General features: G+C 42.0%; 1 protein-coding gene and 1 long non-coding RNA gene across 28 annotated transcripts in view; both read left to right on the forward strand.

The window, feature by feature from the left end:
- Positions 1 to 21,550, forward strand: part of NRXN3 (neurexin 3) — a 1,197,396-nt gene that overhangs the window by 584,522 nt on the left and 591,324 nt on the right. The gene's annotated exons all lie outside the window — the stretch shown is intronic.
- The window catches only part of LOC310766398, a 72,156-nt gene continuing 60,631 nt past the window's right edge, over positions 10,026 to 21,550 (forward strand). For both annotated transcript variants that reach the window (XR_014550130.1, XR_014550131.1), the window contains exon 1: positions 10,026 to 10,952. This is a non-coding gene — a long non-coding RNA (uncharacterized lncRNA). The remainder of the gene's footprint in view (positions 10,953 to 21,550) is intronic.

A 21,550-nucleotide genomic window follows, 5' to 3' on the forward strand; every position in this document is an offset into this window, starting at 1 on the left:
CACGCCTCCCTTTTTGTATTCTAGCTTAATTCGTTATTTCAGCAAATTCTTCCCATCTTTCTCAATTTTTGTTTAAATATTTATCTTAACAGTCTATCTTCTTTAATTAACTCAACATATCCTTTCCATCTTTTACATAATCTATTATTCAATTTACCTTAATTTCTTTAACCTTATCTTACCTTAAAAACCTTAAAATTCAAAATTTAAACCATATTTCTACATAATTCCTTAAATCCTTTCTACTAAAGCCAATTAGTTCCTTTCCAGCATAATCCCTAATATTTCATTAGTGTTACACTAATTCCCAAAATAGAAAGAAATTTTTCTTTTTATAAACTTTTCCTCTTCTCCAGTTTTTATCCAACGTCCCTTCTTCCTGGTCTCAGGTTATGTCAGTCCTTTCTGACCGTTGCATCCAGTCCATCAATCTGGTGATCTTATGTCCGAGGCCCTTAAGTCTCTTCTATGCCCCTTCTGCAGATTTTCTTGTTCTTGTTTGTGTTTACGCTCTTCTTTATCCTTTGTTGGTTTCTTTCGTAGTTTCTTTCCTTTCTCCTTGAGGAGTGGGTCTCCGGGGAATTCCAACCGGTGATAATCTCCGTTTTCCTTCATCAAGCTAGCCCATTCCCCTGAGTCCCACTCCCCGTCATCGTCATTGTAATCCAAAAAGTAGTTATCCAAAAAGTAATTGTCAACCTGTTTCATAGTCCCAGGAGAATTGAGAGCTTCCTTGACTCCAGACATTTCCAGACATACTCCAAGTTCAATCTTCCAATGCAGCAGCCTTTGCTCCTGCAGGACTTTAGGTCTCACCATTTGTATTTGTATTACTTGGGATACAGTCGCAACCTCTTCCGTCTTCATCTGCCCTTGGACTTGCCCTGTCAAACCAGTTTCCTGTATAATTTCTTTATCCTTGTTTCCTGTTAATTCATATTCACTGGCTACAGCAGTCATCAAGTCCAACTTTTCATTCATCAAGTTCATTTTCTCATGCAACTGCTCCAGCAAAGCATTTGTTTTGCCAAGGGCAGACACCAAAACTTTCTCCCAACACATTTCTGTTCAAGGTCGAACGACTGGTCCCACGATCCCAATCTCACAGCTGTGAAGTCTCCGAGCAAACTGCAACAACAAACTGACAGGCTCCCTCTAGGGGACACAATTTCCATTTGTATCCATCTTTAAAAAACGTATCCAACAAAGGAAAGTTACTTTCGATTTTTGAATACTTTGTTTCTTTAAAATGCAGAAATGCAGAAAGCAGCGTTGAAGTTAATTTGTTTCTCTTTTTTAACTATCTGTCAAAATGCTCCACTTTTAATCAATGGACATCTCCAACAATTTCTGTCCTGACACCCCGTTCCCAGGTTTGGGACGATGGAAACTTATATTCCTTTACTCTCTCTCCTGCAGGCTTAAACAGTCAGATTCCCCCCCCCCTTTTCTCCTGCTTCCAAGGGGGTTTTGTTGGTTATAGATGCAGGAAATTTCAATCTTTAAAACAACTTTCCAGGCTATTAGGTTGCAGGGTTTTTGCTTCAGTCTATTTACAAAAAGCGGAAGGCGGACTTCCTGTTTACACCTTTCCGCTTCGGTGCCAAATTAGTACTTTTTTTCCTTATTCCCCGATCTTTAAACTTGACCTAGTCACGGGTAGTCGTTTGATAGCCGAATTGTCACAGGAAAAAGGTCAGCGCTCTCCGGCAACAGCTGTGTGGCTTCACTCCACGGAAGAAGCAATTGACTCTCAGCACCGCGCCAAACACCCCGTTTCGCTCCGGAGCTCGTTACCGGGCTCCTTTGCAGATTGGGGGGGGCACTAAAGGTGCCCGCCGAGTCCCACGGTCACAGGCTTCACCCGCCTGTGGTTTCAGAAGGGTCCCCACTTCGCCGTAGTGGCAAGACCCGATTTCCGCGGAGCTAAATCCCTCAGAACTAGAGGGAATCCGCCATTGCCGGTGGCGCCGCCTCCGGAAGTCCCGTTCAATATAGTTATTCTGGCCAATAGCTACCAGTGGCTGGTTTTACACACCCACTAAACTATGATTTAGGGTCTCAAGAAACCCATAAATTTCAAGCTAATACAAAATTTTATATTAGCTAGATGGTTAGGTTTCAATTTGTTGGATTGCAGATGTAAATGGTCAATATTTCTTCTTTCATTAACCTTTCTGTTAGAATAACATGCATTTTGGGGGTAATGCTATGTAGCCTCTTAAATTTGGCACAGAACCCTGGCATCTCCAGGTAGGGCTGAGGGAGACTTCCCATCTGAAACCCTGGAGAGCCTCTGACCAAAATACTAAGGTAAAGACCAATGGCCTGATTTGGTGTAAGACAACTTCCTAAAATCGTATGTAATCTGGTTCTGATAGCTACCAGGAGACCTATCCTCCATTCACTTTTCCTTATAGGGAAGGTGCTCCTACCCTTTTACATCTCACTGAGGAACCACTTGCAAATGTTTATTAAATTATATGTGATTCCCTCCCCCCAATTTTTTTAAAAATTAGAGTGAAATACAGTACACTTTTTATTTTTACAGAATTTGTTAATAAGAATATTTAAGAATGAAAGACAATATTCTGCAGTGACCTAGAGAATAAATTACCCTCCTCCCCCCCAGTTGTAATTTGTTGTCCAAGAAGTGGCGCTACAGGGAATGGTTAAATAATTAGATCACAATGGATCTCACTCGCCTGAGATGAGAAGGGATTTTTGTTTTGGTTTTTAACTGTAGTGGGCTGCTTCCTCTTGTGATGAAAGCACCATAAGAGGCATGGAATTGTGCTGTTTCACAATGTCAGCTTGAAGCAATTATTGGGCATTAGGCTACAGTCAGTCAGAGCCAGGACTGTCAGTCTCTTTCTCACTCTCTTGTTGTGCAGTATAAATAAACAAATAAATAAAAGCATTCATTTCCCCTTGGGAAATGAATAAGGGAATATTAGAATAGTGGTTATTACGGAGGTGAGCTGCTGTGAATGTGCAGGGGGGCAAGTCTAGTGGAACTGATGTCAGGACTTGACAACAGAACCTTTGCCTTTCCTTTGCTGGGCGATTGAGAGGGGTATCTGTATCGTATTTCCAGACCCTGCAGGGCTGAAGATCTGTAGGATTTCCAGTGAGTAGTGCAAGACAAGATAGGACTGTTTACACAGCTGTGCATATAAATTAGCATATGTAGTTTTATGCAAATCTGTTTCTTTTTTATCCTTTTGGGGGGGGGTTGATGCTCCCCTTTTGATGTGATTCACAAGCTGGCCACCCCAAAAGAGCAACTGTGCCTTTCACAGGAAACAATAATGGTTAGGGCTGCCATACGTCTGGATTTTCCCAGACATTTCTGGGATTTCAAAGGTGGAATTGATGTCTGGGGGGAATTTCCAAAAGGTGGTGCTTTCTGGGTGTTCTGGTTTTAACTTTTTGAAATATGGCAACCCTAGTAATGGTGGGGTGTGGAAGACAGATAGCTCTGAGACCTCAAAACTGTAAAGGACAGGGCTACAGGATCACATGGGTGTCAGTCAGGTGACCTTCTGCTAGAATCTGGGATGGTTAAGGAGGAAGCTGCTGAGGGCTATGGTTCTACCTGGGCTACCTGAGGCAGTACAATCAATTATGGGTGATGCTGCAATGGTTGTTCTTTGATCATCAGAAGGAGAGCAGAATCTGGGGCAGATGTGGGGCACAGGGCTAGTCCACAGTTTCAGACTTTCTCGTGCCTGTCTGTTTCAAAACAGATGGAAACTCACCTATCAATGGATAGCAATAGGTAGGAGAGTGGCAAAGCAGAAGTTGAAGCCTTGGAGAAATTACAGCCGTATGGTTTGAAATGCTAAAGGTAGATTAAAAAATAATCCCCAGCTACAAGTGAGATAAATATAGTGGAATGCCTTCGGCCTCATTAACACCAAACTGCTAACCTTCCTCATTACTTCACCAGAAGCTCAACAATAGAGCATAGACTATGCATGCAAAAGTCTCTAGGTTCAGCTCCAGTTTAAAAGGTCATGTGGTGGGTGATGCACAAGACGTTCCTCTGCCCAGGATCCTGGCAGGCCACTGCCAGTTAGGCAATATTGGGCTAGACTGACAAATAGTCTGAGCCACTATAAAGCAGGTTCCTGCGCTCGCTCTCTCTCTCTCTCTCTCTCTCTCTCTCTCACACACACACACACACACACTTGAGATCCAGACAAGTGTGATACATCAAAAACTGCCTATTTTATTACTACTGGACAACTGTTGGCATTTGTCCTATTTCTTCTCATGCCTCAAGCTCATTTTCATTGATGACATTGCGGAAGATGCTTGGAAGATGGCTGCCAAATGACAATCCTGTATTTTCCAAAGGCCCCAAGGTGACCTCCTCAAGGCTCATCGCACTCCAGCACTACTTAGTGTTCATATGTGCATAATCTAGCCACAGTGGGCTCTGTTGTCACCTGGAGCTTTTGCCCTACTGTAATTCTTTTTGGGAAGAGGATAACCTCCCATCTGACTGTACTTCCCCTCTCCTGGCCCCCCACCCCAAGAACAAAGTCCTTTATTCTGACCAACCTGGTTGCTGCTTCAATGCCCTGTATTTTATCTGCTGCAAAGTGTTTCCTACGTTGTTTGGTTAATGTGATGGATGCTTCTCTCCCTGCCTTCTTGGTGTTTAAGCCAAGATGCAGAATTGCAAGTTAAAAGGTGATTAATCTTCCCTAATGGGATTGCACACTACAAACAGGATCTCACCCTCCACGTCTTTGTTAGCCCTGACCGGAGCTTGCATTACCTCAGACTCAGTAATAGGTCATTTATAATGAACAACAGAAGATGTGGGGAGGAGAGGAGGGTTGTTTGGTCAAGTGTCAGCTGCCCCCAGCTCATTTAGACTTAATCCCATTGTCCAAGTGATCCTGAGTTCTGGGTGGTGTGTAATTGGGTGTACAGTGAGATGACAACATCCAGCCTGCTGCAGTGTTTCATCCTTTTATCCCATTAACACTAGCGTCTTACAGTCAAATAACTTAGCTCTAGGTTAGGCAGTATAATCTGGGGAAGACAAGAGTGCATACCCACTCCAGATTCAGAGCTGTAAAAACAGAGCTGGGGCCATGAGTTCTTTATGGAGGCAGCTCATATGCAACTCAGCTGAATCCGGGCTCATGCCTTTGAAATGTCTTCTTGCGAATGCTGTACTTAGAGTAAAGATGGAGCTGCAGTTTAGCAGGCAAATTGCATTGCGTCTGGTCATCTTCATCAGACCAACACAGCCCTGAGAGATGAGCCATTTGACATAGGTGTGGCTACAGCACACCTGCAGCTTTTGGAAATTCTGCCAGTTGGGGATAGAACAGAATTATGTTCAGTCCACATTTTAAAGCCAACTGACTTAATTCTCACCTCCTGAATCAGAATGTACATGGATTCACAGACTGGGGCATCATCATCTTTTAAATTGTTACACATATCTCTAAATTCTTTTGAGCAGTTCTTGATTCAAAAAACATACCACTTTGCATTAAAAAATGTGTATTTTAGGATACTCTCAAATACATATCATTAGATACCCAACTGATACCTGTGGGTTGAGCATGAACATTTATGAAGAGAAGCCTATGGGTGTACTGCTGTATATGCACAGGCTTCTGCATGACCCTGCATGAATGCTCAGCTATCAGGGGAGCGGAGAGCAGGGTGTATGGTGTTGTGGATAGGCCAATAATCCTGGTCTGCATCTGCCTCCCCATGTCTAGCCTCTATGTAAAGGATAATTTGAGACAAGCATTATTGAGGGAAATCAATGTCATCAAATAATCTGGAAAACAACAACAACAACACAGAATGGGGTAGCAACAACACAGAATGGGGAGGAGAGGATTTGTCATTGGCTGCTAGTGATGTCATGGGTTCTATCCAGTGGAGCCAGGACCATTATGATGACTTCATCCTATATACTCTCACAATAGTCTCAGTAGCACTGATAGTGGCACGGTGAGTGGACAGGAAAATATAATTGCTCCAATGATGAAATATTTGAGTACTGCGAAAGTGTGATTCTCTCCCTTTCTCCATTACCTTGAGACAAGAAATCTGGCTTCCATGCAACAAATGCGTGTTTTCATGCAGCTGAAAATGTGCACACACACAATCGATAGCGTGGAAAGATGCACCAGTGAGAAAAAAGTATTGAAAATTCATTTTTCTCCTCTGATAATAATAATAATAATAATAATTTATACTCCGCCCATCTGGCTGGGTTTCCCCAGGCACTCTGGGCGGCTCCCAACAGAGTATTAAAAATAATAGGGAGAAGGAGGGCAAGAGTCATCAAGGAGTTTGTTCTCAGGAACAATTAGGTGCAGAGAGGTTGGAAAAGTGACTAAGACGTGCGAATTAACAGCCAAGGTTAGTTTGATTAGCAACAGAGAGGTGTTCTAGAAGAAGTTAATCCCAAGATCTCACAGCGGCTCATTGAATGCATAATGTAAGAGGCTAAAAATAAAAGGAAGGATTGTCAAGTGCAACTGTGTGCTTAAGAGTAGAGAACTGTGGATATTAGGATAAGTTGCTTTTGTTATACTGTTGGCTCTCTTGTCAGCTTGTTTGTTACACATCATGATTACCTTTGGCTTCCATTCTGAATGTATACTATGATCCCCATTCAGAAACAGCAACAAAAGCCTTCTGAATCACCATCTTTAGCTAAATGCAAATCATGAGCATTTAGAGGGATGTCTGAAGGGGTTGGACATATTTATTCTTACATAGAAAGGAGAGACAAAGAATTATGAACGGAGGGGAGATAAGAATGGTAGTGTTTGTTTTACCTTTCTAAATGACCACATCCCATCAGCCAGGGGTAGACAAAGTGGTGTCCTCCAGGTGGGACTGCAATTCCCATCAGCCCCTTACAGCATGGCCACTGGTCAGGGGTGATAAGTGCTGCTGTTCTACAACATCTTAAGGGCACCTCATAGAAACCAGTTGCTTCCTCTGGCCATACAGGTCAAAAAGCCATGGGTTTCAGTTGCACAAAAGAAGCTACAGTACCTGGGAAATATTAGGGGAAATGTTCAGTTTCTAGTAGTGTTTTCCCTGTGAAACATGAACGGTTTTATTCAGAGTGCCAGCTTTATGATACTAGAGAATGAGGGGTGCTGCTTCTGCCAGCTCCGTGGGCATAAGCAACTTATTTGCAGTTCATAGAAATCTCTGTGCATTTCTCAGGGGGTAATTGTCCCCTGTGCAGCCCAAGCACCTCTCCAGTATCAGGCAGGCTCAGTGTCAGCAGAGGTCAAGGATGGAACAGCTCTGAGAAACTAAACCCCAGGAGCTAGCAGTTCAGTGCAGAGCAGATGGTGGGATAATGTTGGTGGAGGATGTCGCCCTCCAGGAATGTCAGGGTCAAACATCTCACCAGCATAGGGCGTTAAGTGTAATGGGAAGGGGAGGGCTGGAGAGAAAGGGAGGGAGATCAAGAAAACAGGAGGTTAAATGAGGCGATGCTTGTGCAGTGGTACTGCGCCACTCCAGAGCTCTGCCAAAGAGAAAGGTTACTTGCCTGCCACTTCATTAGGAGAAAGGGAGGCACTTCAAGGAGCCTCATCTGTTGAGTAGACAGAGTGGATCCTAACGAAAGGAATGACGGATTAAGAACTGTCTGGGAGCTAATGTACTGTTTACTGCAGTATAAATGGCCGGTGTTTGGGGAATGACAGCTGAGAGGAAGCGACAACCGGGTGGTAGTGGAGAGGCGGGGGAGCTTTCTTGATTTCCGAAGCTCCTGCTCCAAAGCAAAACTGCAGTTTGGAAGGAGAGAGATATGGTCTCCTCTGGATTCCCTTCCACCTTCTGTTCTGTTCTGCCTAAACAAACAGGCCAATTTAAAAAAAAAGGCAGCTTGGTCCTACTGTGCAAATGGTATTGAATTGAATGCTTGCTTTTCTTTAATTATTAGTGGAAATGATCACTAGCCTTAAGCACAGATTGGATTGGGGACTGAGAGCTGTGGCTCCATCCCTTCTTCCCTTCTTGCCCCGTGAACCAGCTCCTTGCTCCAAAAAGAGGGATAATTTTTAAATTATCATATTTATTTATTAAATTATCTTCTGCTTTTCACCTCACCTGGGCCTCAAACCAGCTTACAAAGGATAAAAAAATGTACAAAATACAGAATGTAAAGCATGAATTAAATCAGTGGAGAATAAAACATCAGAACAGCATTCATGGTGCAAAGGTCTCTTGGAATATAAAACCATTTTAACTAGGCATCTGGAACTTGGCAGGGACAGCGCCTGCCTGATTTCTTATTAGCAGAGTAAAAATGCTCTATTACCAGAAAAGGGGAGAATCCTTCTTCATCATTAAGTACATTTGTGGAGAAAGAGAATGGTAATTTATGATGAGCAGTCATCTCAACAAATTCACCTGAAAGAAAAAGCTGAGTATTGGAAACACATATACACAGAATCAGGGGGGAAAGGTCAATTTCTCTTTCTTTAGGTTCTCAGATTATTTTTCACTGCCATTATAACCAGGACATTTTTTCAGCTCTAGCACCTCTCAGGTGGGCACCACTGCCATCCTAAGAGAACGAGGGAGGCATTTGTGGTGAGTTCTGGCACCTCTTTTTCTAGAAAAATAGCACTGATTATACCTGTCATCATCATTAAGGCAACAGCCTATCCAAAATCTAATTTTAAAAGCTGGCTGCAACTCTTAAATAATAATTTTATTTTCCTCCTTTCCAGACAGCATTCAATATGTATATTTCCTTAGCTTTAAAGCCATGCAACATGTAAGAGTTTTTCAAGCTGAAGGGAGCTGCTATTCAGCAGCAGCAGCAGCTTCTACCTTGACAGATGTTAACATGAGAGAGACAGTCTCCGGCCTGGCATGCTGTCTGCTTCTCGTATTCCTCTGGCTGCCTTTAAATTATGAGATTTCTCTGTCTCTTTGCTAAGCCCAGGTGTGGAGTGATCTGCTAAATGCCAGGCTCTTCTTCTTCTTCCCAGGTCTCCACTTTGTGCAATAACGTATTGTTAGGGAAAATGGGCACCCGCACTCCAAAAACAAAACAGGTGCTTTCTGCACTTGTGTTAACACTATTCTGTATGAAGAGGAAGGCTCTTCAAGATGCAAACAGCAGATTCTCCAGAGCCCAGTTGCCTTCCGGGAACATGTGACCACACTTTGATAATGATCACATACATCTGTGTCACCTTTTCAATGAGAAAGACATTCCACAATAGAGGGACAACTTTATTTCTGCCTCTAGGTTAGAAAGAAGCAGCTGTTTCCCAGTCTGCAGCAAGCATAGTTCCCGAATGCTCAGTGGAAGGAAAGGAGAACTACGGGCATATAGGAAGTATTTGCCCATTTGGCCACTGGCATATGGCTTCAAATGCTGCCATGACTTTAGATGTCCTGAAAAGCATGCAGCATCAATGCTTCCACACTGTGTGATGCAAGGATGCATATATTACGGATTTAGAATGATAATGTCTTTGCTGAAGCTTTTCTTTCAGATCTTTTGAAACATGCAACCAACTAGATGTGTAAGGTTATATCCCAAAGAACCACAATTTCTTTCACTGTGACACGGATGCCCTAACTTCTTAGGCTTGGTCTAATAATAAGAATAAGAATAATAAGAATAACAATTTATTATTTATACCCTGCCCATCTGGCTGGGTTTCCCCAGCCACTCTGGGTGGCCCCCAGCAAAATATTAAAATACAATACACATTACCTTATCTCCTAGGAAGATGGGGTTGTGGGATGCATTACTTTCCATGTGAGATTATTTCTCTGACTAGCCTCGTGTTCACTGATTGTACGAACCAAGTAACTATAATTAAAAGCAATTAAATGGTCCTGTGCATTGGGTAATGCATAGCAAAGACACAAATCCTCTTCACAGAATTGACTGTTGATTGGTTGACATGTGCTGGCAACACTGTTTTGTTTATTTTATATATATATATTTAAAAATGACCACAATGAAGAGATCTGAAATTGTACATTTTATTGTAATTTAATATTGAATGGATTCAAGAGTGGGTCACTACATTTTGTTGAGAATCTTCCCCTCTGGTGGCTATCTGAAATGGAGCAGTTTGGTCAATTCTTTGTGATGTGTTTCTGTACACCAGGACATCTGATAGGCCATAGGAAGGAAGATGGAGCTAGATACCAATCACAACATGGGGGTAAACAAGGAAGCAGCCATATAATTCAGGGATGGGAAATCTATTGCTCTCCAAATATTATCGAACTACAGTTCCCATCATCCTCAATTACTGGCCATGCTGGCTGGAACTGATGGGAGTTGGACATATGCAAATGGGAACCTTACATTCAAGCAGCTGATCACACGTAGATGTCCTTTGAAGACATCTATGCTCAACACGTAGATGCTAAGGTGAGACTGGCAGAGTCAGTAGGACCAGCAGGCACAGTCCTGCTCTGCCTCCATACATTTGCATTACATGTGGAGTATAATTTCGAAATATCAATTCTCCCCTTTAAAATGGTACGTGTGATAAGTGGTTTGCGCATGTCTGTTTTGTGGCATTCAGAAAATACGGAGAAGTGGAACTCCACAAGTGTGTGCCTTCGTAGTGAAACAGGCACATATGCTAATGTGACCACATAACATGCATCATATAGGCTTACAGTGACATCATAATCAGCCTTCAAATCCATGCCAAAGATCTAGAACTTGACTAGGAGGCCACTGTGTTAGTAGCAAGACAGGAAGCAAGACAGCAGAAAGCCATTTCACCAAAGGTGATGAAGAGAGTCTTGCTCCAGAACCCCTTTAGAAGTTAAAAAATGAAAAGAAAAAGAGATGGAGGTAACTTAAGGAATAGGCCCTTTTCAGTGCTGGGACCAGTGTTGTGGAATTCCCTCCACAATGAAGTTTACTGAATTTACAGTGCAATACAGATGTAAGTCTGATTGAATTCAGTGGGTCTCACTCCCTCAATAAGTGGGTATAGGATTACAGCTTTAGAAAGCTGGCAAATGCCTTTCTTCTTCAAAAAACATTTGAGGAATGATTCTGGCTTTTTGTATGTGGATTGTATATACTATATTGTATTGCTGTAGTGTATATTGAATTTAGCTACTAACATGAGTCTGACCAAACTGCGGGAGGCAGTGGAAGACAGGAGTGCCTGGCGTGCTCTGGTCCATGCTGTCACGAAGAGTTGGACACGACCAAACGACTAAACAACAACAACAGCTACAGCGACATATTGAATTTAAGGGCCAATATGTACTGGGTAGGGCTCCCCCCCATTGTGTTGTTTTATGGTTGTGAACTCAAAACAATAAAAAATAAAACAATACAATGTCAAAGGCAGGGGGGCTCATCTGGACATAGAATAGGATAACAATTTAATAAATGAAAAATGAACGATCCTGAAATCTCCAAGGAGAGAGGCAGTGCACAGTATTGATCCACCAAGACTTTTGTTCCTAGGGGTTTCATCTATAGAATTGCCGGCTGGAAATATTCTTGGTTAAGCATTTAAGCATAATAGTTCTCATGTGGGAAAGATAGACATGAAAGCAGTAGGTAGGAAAACGCCTTTCTCCACTCTCCTGGAGTCTGTAGCCTGGCTTCCAGCTGGGCTCTTGTGAGAGCACAGCCTGAAAGAGACCATTAGGGTGCAAAAGCAATGAATGATGCTGGTCCTGGTCTAAAATCATCTTCCATTCACTTCTTTGGTAATGTTTGGGACAAAATATGCTATGAGTTTTCTGGAATCTCAGTGGGGGAAGAGGCTACTCAACTAAAACAAGCTAAGGAAACAAGCTTCTTTTGCCCTGTGTAAGCAGTGAAAGGGCAGAGGCAACAGTGAGTATCTTCAGCAGCTAAAGAAGAAAGGAGCTTGAAAGACCCCAAATCTGGAGTGAGGCCAAATGCAGAGTGAGTTGTTTTGGGATGAAGAGGCAGCTTATGGAAGAGGGGAACTGGGCACTTGGGAGAGCTGCTAAAGCAACATTTGAGATGGGGGCCCACAAAGCGCTTTGTCATCATTTAGAGAGAAGTTAAAATACGGGGCGGATAAGGACGTATAAATTGGCAGCAGATTGTGGTTTATGGTAATGACAGTCCCAGAGGAGCATCTCTCTCTTGGTGACATTGAAGTAAATTGCATTGCTCAAGATGTATACTAAGGATGGATAATGAGATGTGTGCACAGGGTAGAAAAGATTGTGGGTTTTATGATGCTATTGAACTCCCGGAGATGAGTGTGTGTGTGTCTTTGAAAAAGCCAAGTTGCAGAGGGGGAAGGGAGGAGGGTGCAAATGGTAACACAAAGCTCAAAAAATGCATTGCCTTGCTGCAGCCCAAATATTTGTACTTAATACACTCCCTAATCAACTCTTTTTAAGTATGTGCTCAGCCTTTCACATGCACACCAAGGATTCCCCCCCTCCCAAATTATCCCTTTCTGCTGCATCAGAGACCAACTCTGAAGCTGCCCTGAATTTAGATTCAGCTTATCCAACAACACAAGCCATTGTTTTCAGTAATGGGAGGAAGCATCCGCAGCAGAAGGGATTTCTTCAGAGAATTAGACAAATTCATGGAAGATGAGGCTGTCAGTGGTTACTAGCGAAGATGCCTGTGTTCTGCCTCCACTCTTGGAGGCATACTGCCTCTGAACACTAGTTGTGGAGGACCCCAAGTGAGGGGAGGGTAGCTGTTCTCATGTCCTGCTTGTGAGCTTCCCATAGGCATCTGGATGGTCACTGTGGGAGTAGGATGCTGAACTAGAAGGGCCTTTGGTCAGCTCTTCCTGAGTGGGGAGGGGTGAAGAGCTTCCCACAAAGCCTTTTTGGATCAGGGCCAGTAATGAGGCAAGAAGATCATCAGGTCATAAGAAAACCCAGCTCACAACTTGGCTGGCCATGTCTCCCACTTTACAAAGGACACTTGTCATCTTCAAAGAGTTCTCTGTTTGAAGGGCTACTCATTCCAAGTACACATTTAAAATAAAGATCCCTGAGAAGGGAGAATGGGGGGCCTTGGAGATGTCTGTCAAGAGCATCTATAGAGCAGGCTGAGCAGGCTCACAGATCACCAGGACACTGTCTTCCCCACAAAGGTGAGATGCATTGTATTTCTGTTTAAACTACATAAACATTTTGTAAACTTGCACCTGTACCTATGAATTAAGATATGGACATTTAAAAATGACTTAACTTGTTCAGCACATTTATCTGCAAAACTTTTCTCAGAATATGATTTTCTGCATTTTGAATTTGCATCCTATTTCACATATGTGGAAGACACATAGCTTATTGGTAGAGCATCTGTTTGCATGCAGAAGGTGCCAGGTGCAGTTCCTAGCATCTTTATGTAGGCCTGGCAAAGACTCCTGTCTGAAAGCCTAGGGAGCTGGTGGTGGTCAGGGCAGAGGGAGCAAAGGTCTTATGAGATATAAGGCACCTTCCTGTGTTATCCCATCCTAGCATAAGTATTCTTCCCCAGTTTGCATTCAAAGCCTTGTATTTCTTAGCACTCTTTGCAAAGTGTTGACCAGCTTGCTATTTAAGGAGGCTCCCAATGTTCCCTTCATCTGAATTTCAGTCCCACATCCTGGGATTCAAAATTACTTGGTCTTTTGGAAGTTTATGAGGTAGAGCAAATGCACAGAATAATAGGAGAATGGCAGAAACGACATGCTCATCCTTTCTTATTCCTTATTGCTGTTCCCCTTCAAAATACTAAGTGGCTTGCTCTTGCACATGGCGTTGAGCTGTTGCTCAACATGCTTAGCAGTGCTCATGACATGCTCTTTGTCATGCTGACAGTACACTCTCTGTCCTCACTGCTTTCATTTCTATCCATCATATATGCACAGGCATGGCATGTCTCCAGTTCTGCATCCTGTGAAGATCAGGGACATTGCATTTGCATCTTCCCACAATGCCTTAAGGTTAGCACTCTCTTCCCCCAGTGACAAAATGTTTGTGCCTGGAAATCACAAAAGAGAATATGCTAGGGATTGGGGAGATTTGATTCAGTTCACATTTGAAGGTGAACCCACCTAATTTGCACTTTTTGAAACAATATGTGAACCAAAACACAGCCATACCTCTGAAATTCACACTTCTCCCAATTTTGCAATGCAGTTCTCTAGCCAAGCAAAGTGTACACTAGGGGAAAGTGTGCATAAAAATGCATAGACTAGTGACAATTATGTGCAAAAATGCCTTACATTTGGGGCAAATTGCTTTGCAAAAATGCATATATTAAGTAAGCTTGCTCATAAAAATGTGTGCATTAGGAGAAACACAGATGTATTTTCATAAAGACTTTAAAAGAAAAAAAGCAATCAGATGTCATAGTATGGAGACGTGAACTTAAGAGTGGAAAAATGAGAAACTGCAAGAAACCAAAACTGATAGATTTCCCCATCACTGGAACAAGCTTGTTGTTGTTTTTATATGCCATTCCTAACAGGTATGAGCTGCTGGTGTCAAACCAAAAGGCTCTGAATTCTCCTTCTTCTGTTCAAAGTGTGCAAATTATTGTGACCTTTATATGTACTTGTGGGGGGTGTGCTTGTTGTGGCTTGTGCCGTCATGCTCATATTGCAAGACCACCCAGGGGGAATAGTGTGTGCGCGTCTGTCGCTGAGGTTACTTCCTTTTCTTCTATCCGACCTCCTGCACCCGGATTCTGAATGCAGAGAAATTCTTCACCTCCAAGTGTGTGTCATCTTAAAGCTGACTTTCTCTAAGCATAGCCAGGCAGCCGTTGCCAAGGCCGGCTGGCGTAAATTCTCTCTGTTTGACAGCTGATGAAGGGATGGAGGATTTATAACTTATTTGAGTTCCCATACATCACCCTTTGTGTCGCTTGCTTATGATGGCCTTGCCAAAAGATAAAGAAGTGCAGGACTCTCAGTATGGGCCGTGGTGACAGGCCAGGGACAAATGTCTCTGTTGGGTAAATTGATTTGAATAGCTCTAGTGAAATATCAGGCGAGGCTGAAAATATGATTGGGTTTAATGATCCTGCTTGCATTGTATCCCACTAGAATTCCAAATGGCAGACAAGTTAATTAAAGTCACGTATAGCATTGGGAATGGAAGGAGGACATAATAGGTAGATATAGATATGTATTGCTGGAACATCTATCTATTAACTGTATCTGTCTGTCTATCTAAAAGTTATTTCCCCCCCCCCTGCTATTTCCAATATAGTGACTTTCCTAGGAGGCCAATAAATATCATCTGTAATTTATAGGGTGTTTATCCAGGTAAAACTGTTCAGAATATTTTTCCCTAACCCCTAGAGTCTAACAACCAAAAACCTCGAGGCATAAAAATGCAGAATGAAAAGATGGAGAGCAGACAAACTGTTTATTCTCCTCTGGTGAAATTTAGTGCACATAAAACTTAATATGGTGTTAAGAATTGAACATTCATTTTCTGTGAGCAAAGGAGTTTTGCGGCCGTATAAGTTGGGAATCGGAAAGGGAAGGTAAAGTAGTTGTTGTTGGTGGTGGTGTGTGTGTGTGTGTTTATCTATCTATCTATATATTGCATACATGAATGAAAATATGTAAATAATAAAGCAGATATATCTTCACGTATGTCCTTTGCACCTCTCTTTGGGCATGACCTCAATGCTGCACTTATGTGCAAAGTAGTTTTTGTTGTTCATGTTTAAAAGAATTATGGGGGGGAAAGTGTGTTTGAGTTTATCTCATGTTGTACATCTCTGCAGCATCTGTTGAATGTTATGAACTCAGACCTTCCTTATTCAGCAAAGTATCACAAGAGCATCAAGAGATCTTGTAGGGTGGAAGAATAAAGTGGGTCAAGAGAAGCAGTGATTTCTCAGTGCTACAATGCCCCACGAGTGTCAAATGAACATCCAAACACACTTTGGTCAACAGATGGGGCTCCGCTGTGTGCCAGAATTATCCAAAGTGAAATTGAGTGGCAGAAGGCACACGACATTCTTGGTGGTGATGACCTCCTTGTGGAATGCTCAGCCATCAGAAGTATGATAGACATGTTCAGTGCTAGCATTAAAGAGGTCATTGAAGACCTTATTATTCATGTAGGCATTTGGGGAGATGTGAAAGGAAAATTATCCCATTCTTACTTAATGCTTTAGTAGCATCTGTGTGATGGTTTTTACACTGCTTATTTTTTCATTGATGTTGTATTGATGAGATTATATTGTTTATTGTTGTTGACTATCAAAGACACATGGTGAAAACAGAAATTTAGATTTAGCAAAAGATAAATGAATGAGACGGAATTGTTAAAGATATGAAAGAAAGTCGGAAGATAAATTTATATGACTATATATATATATATATATATATATATATGGCAAACACATGCTAGTTGTGAGTAAGGTCAAAAGGAAATTGTATGGGGGCTACAATCTTATTATTTTTTATATTTTGCTGGAAGCTGCCCACAGTGGCTGGGGAAACCCAGCCAGATGGATGGGGTATAATTATTATTATTATTCATATTTACCTTGGAAAAAGCCACATTGAATCAAATGGGACTTACATATGTCACTTAAATAGTAAGATTGTGTGTTCAAAAAAAGAGAGGGGGGAAAAGACCTACATCATTCATGTTGTGACACGAAGATCAAATCACATTATTTGTTAATACCTAGTAGCCATGTAAATGTATAATGGGCGATATCCTGTGATGTCTGCCTATTTGCACAAAAAAACCCACTTCAGCATGACTTCACCTTCCTCCTCTTCCACCTCCAGTGCCATCCAACCCCCAGGTTTTTTTTGGAGGGCCCCCAATCCTCTGGAAAAGATTGGAGGTGGGCCCAGGCTCCAGGGGAAGCAGACAAAGGATAAGCCGTGTTACGCAAGCAGACACCCTATTGAACTTCATTGAATCTCACCCAAGAACTTTCTGGAAATGTAGTGATAGAATTATCAAAGAGAAAACAGGAGAAATTGTACTCTTAAAACCAGTGTTTTTGTTGTTGGGACTGTTTGAGCAATAAATCAGTGTTTGATAAACAACCTGCTTATCAATGCTCAGAGATATTGATTGTAAAATATAGGAAGAAACCAAGCTTGCCAGCAATGGATAAATGGCTTCAAAGTACCTGGAAAATTCTGATAATAGTAAAAATTACCCACTCTAAAATGTGGGACAACAAGCAGTTCACAATTGTGTCTATTTAGGACAACAGGAGGCCTTTTGTGTTATACTGCAACAGAAGTAAACATACAAGGGAGAGTATGTCAGAAAATATTTAATATATTGTATATTAATTGTTTCTGATGTGATCTCTCCCCACACCTGCACAGATTAATTCTAAGGTTCCTCACAACTTTTAAAAAGCCTCTTACATAATGACTTGAATATAGGAATTTCACATGCAAGAAGGTTTTGCCAAATGCTTATCTGTTTTTCATGAATTCCCAAGGAAAATGTTTACATATGGCTGAGGGTGGGCATTTAAATTACTGATTTTTTTTTAATAGTTCTGGTTAAGCAGCTCACTATACACTTCCTCCAGCTAGGTGCAAAGTAATGAAATAGACGGTGGCAGCACAACAACTGTTTTGTAGCCTCACATCCTGTCCCACATTATGATTGTATTTTATTAGAAGGAGCCTATAAAGATGATTTCAGAGCCCAAGCCAGTAGCCAGTTGAAACTGTGTATGTTGAGGAAGTATCATGGGAGACAATATACTGCCTTCAAAATATTGCAGACTACAACCATCATCCCTGATTATTGGCCATGCATGCTGGGGCAGGTGGGAGTGTAGTCAACATCACCTGGAAGGTAACACAATGGCTATATGTGATTTACACACACAAGCACATGCTGGACATTAGTGGAAGATAGGCTGGAATAAATGTCAGTGATCTCTTTGTGAGGCTGTGAAATGCCTCAAAATGGGAAGTCAGACAATGGCAACATTCATTGTTTGAGCTCAGTTGCTTATGAACAAATGCCCCCAATTAAGTGAGAAATGGAGACACTGGCTTTTTGAATCATTAAGACCTAGAAATATACTTGTAGGGCTGAGATCACAGTCATGATTCCAGATAAGAGATCAAGCCGTACAGAGTGCAGGGAGGGAGGAGATAAGCATGATGAAGCAGTAGACATAAACCCAGGAAATATAATTTTTAAAGAAATTACCAGTGGGTTGACTAGTAAAAGGAGAAGGGGAAAGGTTGCTGGAGAGAACAAGAGGCAAGGTGAGAATCAGTGCAGGAATGAATGTTTACAGTGTTGGCAGGACTCTAGTAAAAGGGAAGCCGGAGCAGGGCTTGAAAGGTTAATGCAAGCACTCCGGCCCTAAGCTGTAAAACCATCTGCTGGTTTATAGAGCAAAGGCAACCTGGAAACAAATAGCTTGGCCTGCCAAGCCTTAGGTGATAATCATTTGTGCAATGAAGAAGTACTGAATGTTAAAAAGAGCTTGGAAGCTGCCCCCCAACACAGCCAGAGATGGGGCTGGCATCAAGCTGCAGCATGTAGGAAGCAGAATGCCTTCCAGGAAGCTGAGGGCACAGCTTTGCACCATTTTAATATATATCTTTTCCCCAAGGCAAGAGTGGCAGCCAGTTCAGGCAACAGAAGGCCACCTTTGGAGCTGCAAAGCCAACTGGACTTCTGGAGCAGCCAGAGATGGGAGAATAATAACACTGAGTGGTGAGGAGGGAGAACAGTGGTCCCCTCACCAAGCAATGGTTTTAAAAGGACAGTAGGACCTCTGGCAGGGTAGGATGAGGGGGAGAGGCAGCGAGGTAGCACAGGGCACCCAGGACATCACCTTTCCCTGGGCCCCTTCAAACATGGCAACCTACTTGCTTCTGTGAAGCCCCGGGAAATGCCATCATCTCTGGTTCCTCCCATTTATTGCACAAAATATTCCGTGTAATGAATTTCTAAAGTTTGTTTGCAGCCTGTGAGAAGACGGATGTAAGGAGCACAGCAAAAGAAATTTCTCTCGACTTGCAGCACTAATAGGTAACATGACACTTTGGTGCAATGTCACGCTTTGAGACACATTGTCAATCAATCATGCTTTATTGCTCCAACTTTCCTTAATGCGGGCCCATAAAATCAAAATCAAAACACAGCCACAGCTACACATACACAATAAAACTACAATACAGGAAACGTAGCAGAAAGCCAAACTTGCTGGCATAGCAAATGTTATGTTAATGCACCATGGCCAATTATAAGTGTTTAAAGGCACTGCTTGCAACAGTGTTTCTTTTCTTAAGAAATTTGGGGGACACTCCATTGAGAAGTTCTCTGATACAAGGCCCATGGGAATTGATGGAGGTTACAGAAATCAAGCTAGTAGGTAACTTTTAAATAGCAAATAGATGTATGGCACAATTGGTTTGGGTGATATGCTTTTATAAGGAAAGATTTGGGCTGAGTCCTGTCTGACTCACTAACCCCAGTCTTGGGAATAAAGGAGAAAAAAGTTGTGAAAACTCATGTATCATTGTGATTGCCATCATCACCATCATTTGTTAAATTCTTCATTTTACTTGGGAAATTGGCCTTCAGTAGAACACTTTTGTGATTCATTTTACAATTAGCAATCTACATTTTTTGGCTTACTCACAGGAAATTAGTTGCTGACATTTGTCCTTCTGTGTGACGAAAGTGAGCCTTGACTACAGCAAGACGCAACACTGCCCGTCTGAATTCCATTGACTGGAATTGAAACTTTGTGGCCAAGTTAGATTCAGTTGCTGCTAACTTTTGATGGCTCATAGAGAGTGCCATTGTTATGCATAGCAATGTATAGGACAAAGTCCTATTAAGTTGCAAGTGTGTATGCATCAGCCCCAGAGACTTGAGTAAGATTTAAACATTTGTTACCAGTATTTATAGGACTGTAATTTAGGGATGCAAATCTTGCTAGTGAAAACCTTTTACAAAAATGTGTAGGATCTAGAGTCTCCATAAACAGAACTCTGCTTGTGGGATGCTCCCAAAGAGAAAAAGTGGTTTAAGTAGGTTGGGGGACCCACCGTGGTAGATTTTGAAGATGCTCAGGGAGAGAAGATGAAGGGGAAACACTGCTGCATGAGCAGAATGTCATCCAGCCCCCTGGACCCCCAGGTTTTAAAACATTTATTGCAAGTTCCCCAGCTTTCCCTATTTCCCTCCTTACAGCAGCACTATAGCTTTATCTGGTGCATAAAGACTGCAATCCTATAACTACTTAACTAGAAATAAGCCCCACTGAACTCCTGCCATGCCTGCACCATAAATTTGATTATTTAACAGTGTCACAAAAGTTGTTTCACCCTACCAAATGTAACAACTTTTCAGTGTCACACTCCAAACAAAGAAAATATATGAATGTGCTGCTCTTGTAGTTGTTTAGCAGAGCAGAAAGTTATATAAAATGTAGCCCAGAATGGATTTTACTATTTTTTAAAAAGAAACCTATGCAAAAAGAAGGGGGAAATTTTATATATAACTAAAGGGTTGTAGCTCAGTGGTAGGGCATCTGCTTTGCATGCAGCAAGTCTCAGACCCAGGAATCTCCAGGTCCAGCAGGGAATGTCTCCTGCCTGAAACCCTGAGAAGCCTTTACAATACTGTGATGGACCAATTGTCTGGCTTGGTAAGAGCAGCTTCCTGTGACCCTATATGAATTAATGTGTGCATTCATTTGGTTCATTGTGTATGGAATCAATGGTACCCGAGTGTTTTTCCCCCTTTTCAAAGTCTTGTATCATTATTTACCAAACTGTAGACAAATATATTCAGTCAATTTGGCCATTAGAGCTAAGCTCCTGCAAGGTCCATCTTTTAATTGAAACGAATAAAAAAGAAGCAATGGTTTCTGAGTTCGGAATGGACTAAGCAGCTATTTGGAATGAGCTATGGCGTGTATTAGTAGGCCTTTGTAATAAAGCTGAATTGTAGACTGATAAGTGGATCTTGCTTCCCAGCACATTGCAGCTACTTTTATGGTACTGTCAATGTGCATTTCAGAATGTTCAAGTAATAGGTGGGTTTCTGCTTAGTTGTTTTATTAAATTGTGACTCTCTTATGCCCTCCTGCCCAAAAGAGGTCTCCGGGACAACTTACTGCCAGGTATCATCAAACAATGTGGAACAATAATCAAAGAACAAAATGCACAGCAATGACACAAAGGACTAAAATTGCAGCAGGAAAAGTTATGGCACACACACTGGGAGCAGTGAGCGATGCCATAAAACCTGCATTCAAATGATATACCCCAAGAGGTGGATGGCTAGATCACGTGGAGTAGTGAGAGCCGCAATTTGGGTGCTGCTATTAACAAGAAGGCTTGACTCTCTATGCCTCTCTCTCCAAACCTCACAGGGTAGAGGACATGTAACAGGCCTGTTCTTGATTCATTCACAAGGGCCTGTTCACAGGGGAGGAGACAGTTCTTGAGATACCCATTCCATTCTCTGTTCAGAGAAACTAAGCTTACTTCCAGATGACCTGCTTATAGAGCTTTCATCCTGAATAATGTTTGCAGAGAGGTTAGATGGC

The sequence above is a fragment of the Podarcis filfolensis genome (genome assembly GCF_964270895.1).
Source record: "Podarcis filfolensis genome assembly, chromosome: 1".
NCBI lineage: Eukaryota > Metazoa > Chordata > Lepidosauria > Squamata > Lacertidae > Podarcis > Podarcis filfolensis.